The sequence below is a fragment of the Nerophis ophidion genome, linkage group LG06, assembly GCF_033978795.1.
Source record: "Nerophis ophidion isolate RoL-2023_Sa linkage group LG06, RoL_Noph_v1.0, whole genome shotgun sequence".
NCBI classification, from domain to species: Eukaryota; Metazoa; Chordata; class Actinopteri; order Syngnathiformes; family Syngnathidae; genus Nerophis; species Nerophis ophidion.
In genome coordinates this window covers 76525581-76540177 of record NC_084616.1, presented here as the reverse complement: position 1 = coordinate 76540177, position 14597 = coordinate 76525581, and the positions used below count along the sequence as shown (strand labels likewise).

Below are 14597 nucleotides of genomic sequence, written 5' to 3'. Positions count from 1 at the left end.
TTGGGAAATTGTGTTAGATGTAAATATAAACAGAATACAATGATTTGCAAATCCTTTTCAAGCCATATTCAGTTGAATATGCTACAAAGACAACATATTTGATGTTCAAACTCATAAACATTTTTTTTTTTGTGCAAATAATCATTAACTTTAGAATTTGATGCCAGCAACACGTGACAAAGAAGTTGGGAAAGGTGGCAATAAATACTGATAAAGTTGAGGAATGCTCATCAAACACTTATTTGGAACATCCCACAGGTGTGCAGGCTAATTGGGAACAGGTGGGTGCCATGATTGGGTATAAAAGCAGCTTCCATGAAATGCTAAGTAATTCACAAACAAAGACGGGGCGAGGTACACCAATTTGTAAGCAAATTGTCGAACAGTTTTAGAAGTGAAGTGAATTATATTTATATAGCGCTTTTTCTCTAGTGACTCAAAGCGCTTTACATAGTGAAACCCAATATCTAAGTTACATTTAAACCAGTGTGGGTGGCACTGGGAGCAGGTGGGTAAAGTGTCCTGCCCAAGGACACAACGGCAGTGACTAGGATGGCAGAAGCGGGAATCGAACCTGCAACCCTCAAGTTGCTGGCACGGCCACTCTACCAACCGAGCTAAACCGCCCCAACATTTCTCATTTTGTATGTAGTTTTTAAGCCAAAATCAGAATTATTTAATTAAAATGCAAAATAATGGATTACATTTTATCACAAAAAAATGATAACATTTCCACGATTTGATTGAATTGTGACATTTAATTTTTTTGTTTTTTTTAAAAAAAAGTGTTTTTATTTTTTTTTTTATTTTAAATTAATTGTACTTCTTTTTTTATGAATGCAGTTTTTAAGTTGATGATAAAAATATTAATTATTTAATGCAAAATAGAGGATTACATTTTTTTCCACAAAAAAAAAAGATTTCAACAAATGTATTAAATTGTGACTTTTTTTGGTTTTTTAGTAAAATAAGTGATTATATTTTTTCAATATTTTTTGTTTATTTTACTTATTTTTTTATCTGAATTATTTATTTGCAATGCAAAATAATGGGTTATATTTTTCCACAAAAATAGAAAAACATTTCGACAAATTGATCAAATTGATATTTTGTTTTTTAGTTTAAAAAAAGTAATTTTATTTTATTATTATTTTAAATGTATTTTACTTGTTTTTTGTGAATGTAGTTTTTAAGCCGATTAAGTTTGTGATAAAAATATTATTTAATTGCAAAATAATGGATTAAAATTTTCTACAAAAAAAAGGAACTATTTCAATGAATTAATTAAATTGTGATATAATAAACTTAACTATATTCTTCACAACTGATTATGAAAAATGTATATGCTTTTTAACCTTTTTGACTAAAATTTTAACCAATCAGATCACAACACTTCAAAGATGCCTTAAAAAAAACATGTTATAAAACTATTAATTTAACATGTCTATTTTATTTTTTTAATCTGTAGAATAAAAACAAATGTCATATAAGATATTTTAATAATGTTACGTATATAGTAATTAAAACATGCCCTAAAATATGTACAAGAACACTAAATAAAAAAACGGCTACAAAAAATTACCATAAAATTCACAAAATAATTAAAAGTGCCATAAAATGTAAAAACGGTCCGTAAAATCATCAAAAGGTTCAGAGAATCTGGAGAAATCATTGCACGTAAGCGATGATATTACGGACCTTTGATCCCTCAGGCGGTACTGCATCAAAAACTGACATCAGTGTGTAAAAGATATCACCACATGGGCTCAGGAACACTTCAGAAAACCACTGTCAGTACCTACAGTTGGTCGCTACATCTGTAAGTGCAAGTTAAAACTCTACTATGCAAAGCGAAAGCCATTTATCAACAACACCCAGAAACGCCGCCAGCTTCGCTGGGCCCGAGCTCATCTAAAATGAACTGATGCAAAGTGGAAAAGTTTTCTGTGGTCTGAAAAATCAACATTTCATATTGTTTTTGGAAACTGTGAACGTGGTGTCCTCCGGACCAAAGAGGAATATAAATATTGGGATTGTTCTAGGCGCAAAGTTGAAAAGCCAGCATGTGTGATGGTATGGGGGTGTAATAGTGCCCAAGGCATGGGTAACTTACACATCTGTGAAGGCACCATTAATGCTGAAAGGTCCATACAGGTTTTGGAACAACATATGTTGCCATCCAAGCAACGTTATCGTGGACGCCCCTGCTTATTTCGGCAAGACAATGCCAAGCCACGTGTTACAACGGCGTGGCTTCACAGTAAAATAGTGTGGGTACTAGACTGGCTTGCCTGTAGTCCAGACCTGTCTCCCATTGACAATGTGTGGCGCATTATGAAGCATGAAATACCACAACGGACTGTTGTAGGGTCCACCAGGCCCATTGCAAAGGACTCCAAACAATGTGTTGCTGCCATTAAATTCTAAGTTAATGATTATTTGCCAGTTTGAACATGAAATATCTTGCCTTTGCGGTCCATTCAATTGAATATAAGTTGAAAAGCATTTGCAAATCATTGTGTTCTGTTTTTATTTACCATCTACACGACGTCCCAACTTTACTGGTTTGGGGTTTGGTATATTCCTGTCAGAGTGCTATCTGAAAAGAGTTTGGAAGTCTGTTATTGGCCAGGAAAGTTCTACTTCTCCCAGCCGCCTGTATCACACAGTAGTGTGTGTGTGGATGATGATGATGTGGGCACGTAAGCGATGATATTACGGACCTTTGATCCCTCAGGCGGTACTGCATCAAAAACTGACATCAGTGTGTAAAAGATATCACCACATGGGCTCAGGAACACTTCAGAAAACCACTGTCAGTACCTACAGTTGGTCGCTACATCTGTAAGTGCAAGTTAAAACTCTACTATGCAAAGCGAAAGCCATTTATCAACAACACCCAGAAACGCCGCCAGCTTCGCTGGGCCTGAGCTCATCTAAAATGAACTGATGCAAAGTGGAAAAGTTTTCTGTGGTCTGAAAAGTCAACATTTCATATTGTTTTTGGAAACTGTGAACGTGGTGTCCTCCGGACCAAAGAGGAATATAAATATTGGGATTGTTCTAGGCGCAAAGTTGAAAAGCCAGCATCTGTGATGGTATGGGGGTGTAATAGTGCCCAAGGCATGGGTAACTTACACATCTGTGAAGGCACCATTAATGCTGAAAGGTACATACAGGTTTTGGAACAACATATGTTGCCATCCAAGCAACGTTATCGTGGACGCCCCTGCTTATTTCGGCAAGACAATGCCTAGCCACGTGTTACAACAGCACGGCTTTGTAGTAAAATAGTGCGGGTACTAGACTGGCTTGCCTGTAGTCCAGACCTGTCTCCCATTGACAATGTGTGGCGCATTATGAAGCATGAAATACCACAACGGACTGTTGTAGGGTCCGCCAGGCCCATTGCAAAGGACTCCAAACAATGTGTTGCTGCCATTAAATTCTAAGTTAATGATTATTTGCCAGTTTGAACATGAAATATCTTGTCTTTGCAGTCTATTCAATTGAATATAAGTTGAAAAGCATTTGCAAATCATTGTGTTCTGTTTTTATTTACCATCTACACGACGATCCAACTTTATTGGTTTGGGGTTTGGTATGAGTTTGGAAGTCTGTTATTGGCCAGGAAAGTTCTACTTCTCCCAGCCGCCTGTATCACACAGTAGTGTGTGTGGATGATGATGATGATGATGTGGGCAGGATTGCAAACACCTGCTGTGGACTTGACAGACAGAAGGACTCCTCATAACCACACTCTGGACTCCCACCAGCACAGCTGGATGGTGTCAGCCTGCTCCTGGATGTCAGGAACGTCTCCAAGTGGGCTTTTATTGCGACAACTAGAGACCCAACATTTGTCACCTCCTAACGACACACAATAAACCATCCTAATTGTTACAGGGAGGCAGTAAAGGCATTAAAACCAATGGACTATTAAAAAAAAAAAGAAAACAATGAATCAAATTAATGACCCTGTATGGGCAAATTCATTCAACAGCTGTGTAATAAAAGTAGCATAAAGCAAAAAATATTCATTCAATTTTTGAAAACAAGGACCAGAGAAGGAACAGGAAATATATTGCTGTTTCCACATTGTACCATTTACATGTGTTTGTAAGTGTCAGGCTTGGCACTGTGTTTTATTTTTTCCTCTGTGTGTTTAGTATTTCCTGTTTTTAGTTCCTGTCAGCGCTCTTATTTTGTCTGTTTCCAGTTTTTTCCCCCCTGTGCGCTGTTTGGCACCTGGCCACACCTGGTGTCAATCAGCCCAATTTCCTATTTGTACCTGCTTTGTCTTACAGTTTGTTGGCTGGATTATTGTCATAGGGGGCGCCATCGACATGACAATAATCCGACCAACAAACTGTAAGACAAAGCAGGTACAAATAGGAGCGGGCTGATTGACACCAGGTGTGGCCGGGTGCCAATCAGCCACAGCTGAGGGGAAAAAACAGGAAGCAGACAAAATAAGAGCGCTGACAGGAACTAAAAACAGGAAATACTAAACACACAGAGGAAAAAATAAAACACAAACAAACTGTCAGTAGCAAACCTGACAGTAGGCTTCAACATTACATATATGTATGATTTATGTACAAAATAAATAGATAAATATTGATTTTTTTTTGCTTCCATATGGATGAGATGTGAATAAAAGGGGTGCTGAAAATAATACATTTACATCTGATACGCAATTTTTATTTCTTTCAATACATAGTTTTTAAAAAATCGATTTTCTTCCTTTTTTTCTCTTTCTATCCCCTCCTAGTCTGGCCTGGCTGCAGCAAATTATAATATAAATACATTTAATAAAATCAAATATAAATAAGGCAACAAGAGAGTGATATGGACATCTATATCAACTATATGATTTGCCTGAGAAGCTGGACAGGACAAAAAATAAATAAATAAATACATCCATCCATCCATTTTGTAAAAAATAACTAAAAACAAATCGATTTATTAATATTTTTTTCAACAGAATTAATTATTTAAAATATGTTTTTTAGGCCATTTAAGTGCATAAGCCAAAAGGAGATTTTTGTTACTCCTAACCAGTTTTAAAAAAAGTTTTATTTTCATTCCATGCCAAATGACATATTGTGAGAACGGGTTTGAATCGAGACTTGATTCTGCATCGAAACGTCAGCCCGAGAATCGGACTCGAGAGGAATCGTGAAGTTGTGGTAAGATGTATCCCTAATGAATAAGACTTTTCAATTTCCAAGCAAGTTGTACATTTTAACATTTTTAAATGTGTCTCTTGTAATAGAATGATAAACTACAAGAAAGTTAGGAAGTCAGACAAACAGAATCAAGGACAAAACTACAAAAAAAAAAAAAACATTTTAAAACATCACAAAATAAAAAATCTGTCTAATATACTCAAATGATTGATTATACCATTTATCATTATTACCATGAATTGATTAACGTGGACCCCGACTTAAACAAGTTGAAAAACGTATTCGGGTGTTACCATTTAGTGGTCAATTGTACGGAATATGTACTGTACTCCATCCATCCATCTTCTTCCGCTTATCCGAGGTCGGGTCGCGGGAGCAACAGCCTAAGCAGGGAAACCCAGACTTCCCTTTCCCCAGCCACTTCGTCTAGCTCTTCCCGGGGGATCCCGAGGCGTTCCCAGGCCAGCCGGGAGACATAGTCTTCCCAACGTGTCCTGGGTCTTCCCCGTGGCCTCCTACCGGTTGGACGTGCCCTAAACACCTCCCTAGGGAGGCGTTCGGGTGGCATCCTGACCAGATGCCCGAACCACCTCATCTGGCTCCTCTCCATGTGGAGGAGCAGCGGCTTTACTTTGAGTTCCTCCCGGATGGCAGAGCTTCTCACCCTATCTCTAAGGGAGAGGAAACTCATTTGGGCCGCTTGTACCCGTGATCTTGTCCTTTCGGTCATGACCCAAAGCTCATGACCATAGGAGAGGATGGGAACGTAGATCGACCGGTAAATTGAGAGCTTCGCCTTCCGGCTCAGCTCCTTCTTCACCACAACGGATCGGTACAACGTCCGCATTACTGAAGACGCCGCACCGATCCGCCTGTCGATCTCACGATCCACTCTTCCCCCACTTGTGAACAAGACTCCTAGGTACTTGAACGCCTCCACTTGGGGCAGGGTCTCCTCCCCAACCCGGAGATGGCACTCCACCCTTTTCCGGGCGAGAACCATGGACTCGGACTTGGAGGTGCTGATTCTCATTCCGGTCGCTTCACACTCAATCAATCAATCAATCAATGTTTATTTATATAGCCCCAAATCACAAATGTCTCAAAGGACTGCACAAATCATTACGACTACAACATCCTCGGAAGAACCCACAAAAGGGCAAGGAAAACTCACACCCAGTGGGCAGTGACAATGCTGACTATGAGAAACCTTGGAGAAGACCTCAGATGTGGGCAACCCCCCCCCTCTAGGGGACCGAAAGCAATGGATGTCGAGCGGGTCTAACATGATACTGTGAAAGTTCAATCCATAGTGGCTCCAACACAGCAGTGAGAATCCCGTCCACAGGAAACCATCTCAAGCGGATCAGCAGCGTAGAGATGTCCCCAACCGATACAGGCGAGCGGTCCATCCTGGGTCCCGACGAGCGGTCCATCCTGGGTCTCGACTCTGGACAGTCAGTACTTCATCCATGGTCATCGGACCGGACCCTCTCCACAAGGGAGGGGGGGACATAGGAGAAAGAAAAGAAGCGGCAGATCAACTGGTCTAAAAAGGAGGTCTATTTAAAGGCTAGAGTATACAGATGAGTTTTAAGATGAGACTTAAATGCTTCTACTCGGCTGCGAACCGATCCAGTGAGAGCTGAAGATCCCGGTCAGATGAAGCCATCAGGACCACATCATCTGCAAAAAGCAGAGACCTAATCCTGCGGTCACCAAACCAGATCCCCTCAACGCCTTGACTGCGCCTAGAAATTCTGTCCATAAAAGTTATGAACAGAATCGGTGACAAAGGACAGCCTTGGCGGAGTCCAACCCTCACTGGAAATGTGTTGGACTTACTGCCGGAAATGCAACAATGTACTGTACTGTGCAATCTATTAATAAAAGTTTCAATCAATCAATCAATCGTGGTCACATCACATGTTTGCAGCCACTTGTTGCTAGGCAGAATTAAGAGGCCTCCATCATAACAAACAAATGCATTAATAACAAACTAGGAAGACACTATAAGGCTTATAGAACCAAGTCCGTTCATATTACCCATTCATTTTGCAAAGTAATTACTGTATCTATGTCTAATGACTTATTCTAATGACCATTAATTATTCATTGCAGTCGTTGGCTCGTCCGTCAATCAGTTGGCAAAATAACTCAAAAAGTTATCTACATATTTTCATGAAACTTTCAGGAAATGTCAGGAACGACTGATCCCATTTTTCAGCTGTTGGGCCACAATACCCAGCAATTTGTTTGGAAGAGAAAAGGTGAGGCCTTTAATCCCAGGAACACCATTCCTACCGTCAAGTATGGTGGTGGTAGTATTATGCTCTGGGCCTGTTTTGCTGCCAATGGAACTGGTGATCTACAGAGAATAAATGGGACAATGAAAAACCTCTAAATTCTTCAGGACAAGCTAGAATCCTTAGGGACTTGGGCGCTTTTGGGTGTTCCAACAGGACAATGACTCCAAACACACGTCAAAAGTGGTAAGGGAATGGCTAAATCAGGCTAGAATTGAGGTTTTAAGAATGGCCTTCCCCGACGTCCTGACCTAAACGTGTGGACAATGCTGAAGAAACAAGTCCCATGTCAGAAAACCAACACATTTAGCTGAACTGCACCAATTTTGTCAAGCGAAGTAGTCAAAAACTCAACCAGAAGCTTGTAGATGGCTACAAAAAGTGCCTTATTGCAGTGAAACTTGCCAAGGGACATGTAGCCTGCCTTTTCTGTGGATTCGCTCTCGCATCCTAGTTTCTGTTCCATGCAACAGGTGACGTTGCTGATTCCTGATTGTGCTAAGGAACTGTTTTTTGTACTTGCTAGCTTCCGCCCTATGCTTCCTTTGTTTGTTCCCTAGCTCACATGCTAGCACTTTTAGTTCTTTCTAGCTCTCATGCTAGTTCTGTTTGTTCTGCCTTTAGTGCCTTGTGCAAGCTTTTCTGTTCCTAGTCTGTTTTTTAGAGTATAAATAAATCATAATTTCTTACTTTCACGCTGTGTCCAATCCGACTGCATCCTTGAGAGAACGAACCTGCACCACGATGCCAGCTAACCGTTACATTAGGTTGCGAGAGTGAATCAACAGAAAAGCCAGGCTTAAATAAGGAGAATAATTACGAGGCATATGCGCGTCAAAAACAAAAGGCAGGTGACACTAATGCGTAACTATGGCAACAGAACAAAACTGGAAGTGCCACCAGGAACTAAGGAAGTCAAACACCAACAGAATACTATACAGAAACAGAACAAAACCAGAATATGACATGATCCGAGCAGCAGATCAGGACAATAAAAGCTTATTTTTTTTAAATCTACTACTCTGCTAACATGTCAGCAGACTGGGGTAGATCCTGCTGAAATCTATGTATTGAATGAATACAGAATCGTTTTCAATTGGAAAAATATCGTTTTTGAATCGAGAACGGCTTCGAATCGAAAAAAATTGATTTATAATCAAATCGCGACCCAAAGAATCGATATTTAATCGAATGGTATATATATATATATATATATGTATATATATATATATATATATATATATATATACACCATATTTCCTTGAATTGCCGCAGGGCATATAGTATGCGCCTGCATTTAATTACTGCCGGGTCAAACTCGCTTGGCAAAATAATTAGCGCATACCAAGAGTGACACTTCCCCTGTCATCATTTTCAAAATGGAGGAGGCTGATTTCAATACCGGTAATTTGAAATCGCATAAAGGGAAGAACATTAAGAGCTATTCATTAGGATTTAAGATCCAAGCTTACATCACACTCAAATTTTTACTGCACTCCTTTGGTAAGTGCCGGACTGAGAAGAGGTTTTAAAATAATTAGCGCATGCTTACTTTTACCACATGCCTTTGGTGAGCGCAGGAGTGAGAAGAGGTTTTAAATGAATTAGCGCCCGGGCGGAAATTCAAGTTTTATATAAATAAAACTTGTTTTGAAAACTGTCCAAATTGGGCCCAATTGGCTCAATGACAACGTCTAAGTTGGCACAGTGGGGATCTCTGCTGTAAAAGTGAAGTCCATCCATCCATTTCTTACCGCTTGTCCCTTTTGGGGCGGCAGGGGGTTCTGGAGCCTATCTCAGCTGAAGTGTGAAGTGAATTATATTTATATAGCGCTTTTCTCTAGTGACTCAAAGCGCTTTTACATAGTGAAACCCAATATCTGAGTTACATTTAAACCAGTGTGGGTGGCACTGGGAGCAGGTGGGTAAAGTGTCTTGCCCAAGGACACGACGGCAGTGACTAGGATGACGGAAGCGGGGTTCGAACCTAGAACCCTCAATTTGCTGGCACGGCCACTCTACCAACCGAGCTATACCGCCCCAAAAGCCAATAACATTTTTCCCTCATATTGCTAAAAGAAACATGGAAAGATGAGGACAGGATTGACAAATCGTGAGATTCAGTGTCTATTTCAAAGCAGACGTGTGTCACATAGAAACTGGACTAGACGGAGGAGTGAGTGGGAAGGAAGCAGAGGAGGTTTTCACACAGACAAACAAACATTGTGTGAAACAAGTGGAGAAGAAGTCCACAAACACTCCAAGACTTTGCACTGCTTATCCTTTTGGAAGTGATCACTAACAAGTAGAGAAGCGAGTGACGGGAGAGAAGAAACAAGACTTATCTATCTATCAGTATCACTGGCAGACGCTTCGGAAGTGACTTGACATCTGTTCTGCTAACTACTGATATACTTTCAAGCGTGTGTGTGTGTGTGTGTGTGTGTGTGTGTGTGTGTGCGTGCGTGCGTGGGAAAGCTGTTGTACATGGTGTATCTTGTCACTTTTATCTCTCTCCATGCAGTCTGAGATTATAAAATACCTTCAAGGATATTCAACCTTTACCTGGCATACATGAGATATTTTTCTATATCAATCAATCAATGTTTACTTATATAGCCCTAAATCACTAGTGTCTCAAAGGACTGCACAAACCACCACGACATCCTCGGTAGGCCCACATAAGGGCAAGGAAAACCCAGTGGGACGTCGGTGACAATGATGACTATGAGAACCTTGGAGAGGAGGAAAGCAATGGATGTCGAGCGGGTCTAACATGATACTGTGAAAGTTCAATCCACAATGGATCCAACACAGTCGCGAGAGTCCAGTCCAAAGCGGATCCAACACAGCAGCGAGAGTCCCGTTCACAGCGGAGCCAGCAGGAAACCATCCCAAGCGGAGGCGGGTCAGCATCGCAGAGATGTCCCCAGCCGATACACAGACGAGCAGTACATGGCCACCGGATCGGACCGGACCCCCTCCACAAGGGAGAGTGGGACATAGAAGAAAAAGAAAAGAAACGGCAGATCAACTGGTCTAAAAAGGGAGTCTATTTAAAGGCTAGAGTATACAAATGAGTTTTAAGGTGAGACTTAAATGCTTCTACTGAGGTGGCATCTCGAACTGTTACCGGGAGGGCATTCCAGAGTACTGGAGCCCGAAATGAAAACGCTCTATAGCCCGCAGACTTTTTTTGGGCTTTGGGAATCACTAACAAGCCGGAGTCCTTTGAACGCAGATTTCTTGCCGGGACATATGGTACAATACAATCGGCAAGATAGGATGTAGCTAGACCGTGTAGTATTTTATACGTAAGTAGTAAAACCTTAATGTCACATCTTAAGTGCACAGGAAGCCAGTGCAGGTGAGCCAGTACAGGTATATATGTATGTATATATGTATATAAAGGTATATACAGTATAGGTATATATGTATGTATATATGTATATAAAGGTATATACAGTATAGGTATATATGTATGTATATATGTATATAAAGGTATATACAGTATAGGTATATATGTATGTATATATGTACATAAAGGTATATACAGTATAGGTATATATGTATGTATATATGTATATAAAGGTATATACAGTACAGGCGTAATGTGATCAAACTTTCTTGTTCTTGTCAAAAGTCTAGCAGCCGCATTTTGTACCAACTGTAAACTTTTAATGCTAGACATGGGGAGACCCGAAAATAATACGTTACAGTAGTCGAGGCGAGACGTAACAAACGCATGGATAATGATCTCAGCGTCTTTAGTGGACAGAATGGAGCGAATTTTAGCGATATTACGGAGATGAAAGAAGGCCGTTTTAGTAACGCTTTTAATGTGTGCCTCAAAGGAGAGAGTTGGGTGGAAGATAACACCCAGATTCTTTACCGTGTCGCCTTGTTTAATTGTTTGGTTGTCAAATGTTAGAGTTGTATTATTAAATAGAGTTCGGTGTCTAGCAGGACCGATAATCAGCATTTCCGTTTTTTTGGCGTTGAGTTGCAAAAAGTTAGCGGACATCCATTGTTTAATTTCATTAAGACACGCCTCCAGCTGACTACAATCCGGCGTGTTGGTCAGCTTTAGGGGCATGTAGAGTTGGGTGTCATCAGCATAACAGTGAAAGCTAACACCGTATTTGCGTATGATGTCACCTAGCGGCAGCATGTAGATGCTGAAGAGTGCAGGGCCAAGGACCGAACCCTGGGGAACTCCACACGTTACCTTAACGTAGTCCGAGGTCACATTGTTATGGGAGACACACTGCATCCTATCAGTAAGATAAAAATGGATTTTAATCATTTTTAGTTTCCATCCCATCCATTTTCTTTTTGAACGGCAACACTAAATGGTCCCTAGTGTGTGAATGTTGTCTGTCTATCTGTGTTGGCCCTGCGATGAGGTGGCGACTTGTCCAGGCCGTAGCCCGCCTTCCGCCCGATTGTAGCTGAGATATGCGCCAGCGCCCCCCGCGACCACAAAAGGGAATAAGCGGTAGAAAATTGATGGATGGATGGCATTTCCTACGGCTTATTCCCTTTGGGGTCGCGGGCGGCGCTGGTGCCTATCTCAGCTACAATTGGGCGGAAGGCGGGGTACACCCTGGACAAGTCGCCACATCATCGCAGCATCTTTATTTTGTTTTCTATATTACTTTTTAATCAGCATTTTTACTTTTACATATTTTACAAGTGTCATATATTATAATAGTATTATTTTTATTACAACATATGTAGCTGATTTCCATATAGTTAGGTTTTAATTATTTTGATAATATTTATAAATCTTCCGCCCGATTGTAGCAGAGATAGGCGCCAGCGCCCCCCGCGACCCCGGAAGGCAATAAGCGGTAGGAAATGGATGGATGGAAATCATTTTTAATCATCATTTATTTACATACATTAATATATTTCATAATCTTATTATTATTGTTATATATTTTTAAATTGCAACTTATATCAGATACTTTTTCTATATAATTGGGTTTCAATCATTTTTATTTTTTTTATTTTTTTTAGTCTGATCTTTTTTTACATATTGTCTTATCGTTATGTATTATTATGTTATTGTTATATTAAATATTTTTAATTTACAAATTGTATTAGATATTTTTCTGTATAATTGGGTTTTAATCATTTTTATTTTATTTTCTATATTACTTTTTAATCAGCATTTGTTTTCACATATTACATTAGTGTCATATATTATTATATTATAGTATTTGTATTTTTATTACAACATACGTAGTCGATTTCCCTATAATTCGGTTTTAATTATTTTTATTGTAGTTCTAAATTATTTTTAATAATTTCTTTGCAAAAAATATTATATTTCATAATCGTATTATTATTATATTATATTTTTTACTATGACACTAATGAACACAGTATGACATAAAAGTAGTTAAAGTGAGTTAATTTACATTTTTGTAAATTGTTTAATTTAATTACAATTTTTTTAATTATTATTTATACTAAATATCTGTGTTGGCCCTGCGATGACTTGTCCAGGGTGTTCCCTGCCTTCCACCCGAGTGCAGCTGTTGTAGGCTCCAGCACCCCCCAAATGGGACAAGCGGTAGAACATGGATGGATGGAAAATAATATCTTCAGAAATAATAGTTAAAGGGTGCATAACATAATTTAATTTGGTTGAAATAAAGTCAGTGTGTTTAACTTCTTAATTATTTCATTGAATACATTTTTTCCTGATATTTTATCTCCTTTTTGGTACTGAAGCACAGCTCAGATTTATCTGAGAGCCAGATGCAGTCATCACAAGAGCCACATCTGGCTCTAGAGCCATAGGTTCCCTACCCCTGCTCTACATTTTTTTTTCTTTTTTTTAATTAGGCTGCTGATTCTGCAGTTTTGTACTCACTGGATGTAAACGTTTTTGGGTTTAGATTTTTCTCCTAACTTGGTGCCCGCATGAGTGGTAAGTATTTTGGATGAGGTGTCCTGCGTGACCATAGATGGAGAGACGGCGGAGGGAGGAATGCAGGATGACAGCTGAGAAAGAGAGGAGCCGCTGAGTCTGAAGGAGAGGATCCTCTCAGATCCCTGCTGTCAATCATCCTCTCTCTCTCTGACGCCGCACAGCAACATTTATCTGTCAGCTACTTCCCAATACACAACATTTAAAGCTGGTCCTCAGCAGCTGCCGGCAAACAATCATGACGTCGTTTCCAAAGTATAATGACGTCATGACATGGAGCCAGTGTCACTGTGTCACATAACATCCATCCATTTTCCACCGCTTGTCAATCAAAACACAACTTTTGCGACACTTTTGTGACTTGTCCTGATTTTTGATGCTGTAACACAGGGGTCGGGAACCTTTTTGGCTGAGAGAGCCTCAACATCCATCCATCCATCCATCCATCCATCCATCCATCCATCCATTTCCTACCGCTTGTCAATCAAAACACAACTTTTGCGACACTTTTGTGACTTGTCCAGATTTTTGATGCTGTAACACAGGGGTCGGGAACCTTTTTGGCTGAGAGAGCCTCAACATCCATCCATCCATCCATCCATCCATCCATCCATCCATCCATCCATTTCCTACCGCTTGTCAATCAAAACACAACTTTTGTGACACTTTTGTGATTTGTCCAGATTTTTGATGCTGTAACACAGGGGTCGGGAACCTTTTTGGCTGAGAGAGCCTCAACATCCATCCATCCATCCATCCATCCATTCATCCATCCATCCATTTTCTACCGCGTGTCAATCAAAACCCAACTTTTGCGACACTTTTGTGACATGTCCAGATTTTTGATGCTGTAACACAGGGGACGGGAACCTTTTTTGGCTGAGAGAGCCTCAACATCCATCCATCCATCCATCCATCCATTCATCCATCCATCCATCCATCCATCCATTTTCTACCGCTTGTCAATCAAAACACAACTTTTGCGACACTTTTGTGACATGTCCAGATTTTGGATGCTGTAACATAGGGGTCGGGAACCTTTTTGGCTGAGAGAGCCTCAAAATCCATCCATCCATCCATCCATCCATCCATCCATCCATCCATCCATTTTCTACCGCGTGTCAATCAAAACCCAACTTTTGCGACACTTTTGTGACA

General features: G+C 40.1%; 1 protein-coding gene across 3 annotated transcripts in view; it reads right to left on the bottom strand.

The window, feature by feature from the left end:
* lamb2 (laminin, beta 2 (laminin S)) overlaps positions 1-14597 on the bottom strand; it is a 170397-nt gene that overhangs the window by 111053 nt on the left and 44747 nt on the right. The window lies entirely within an intron of this gene.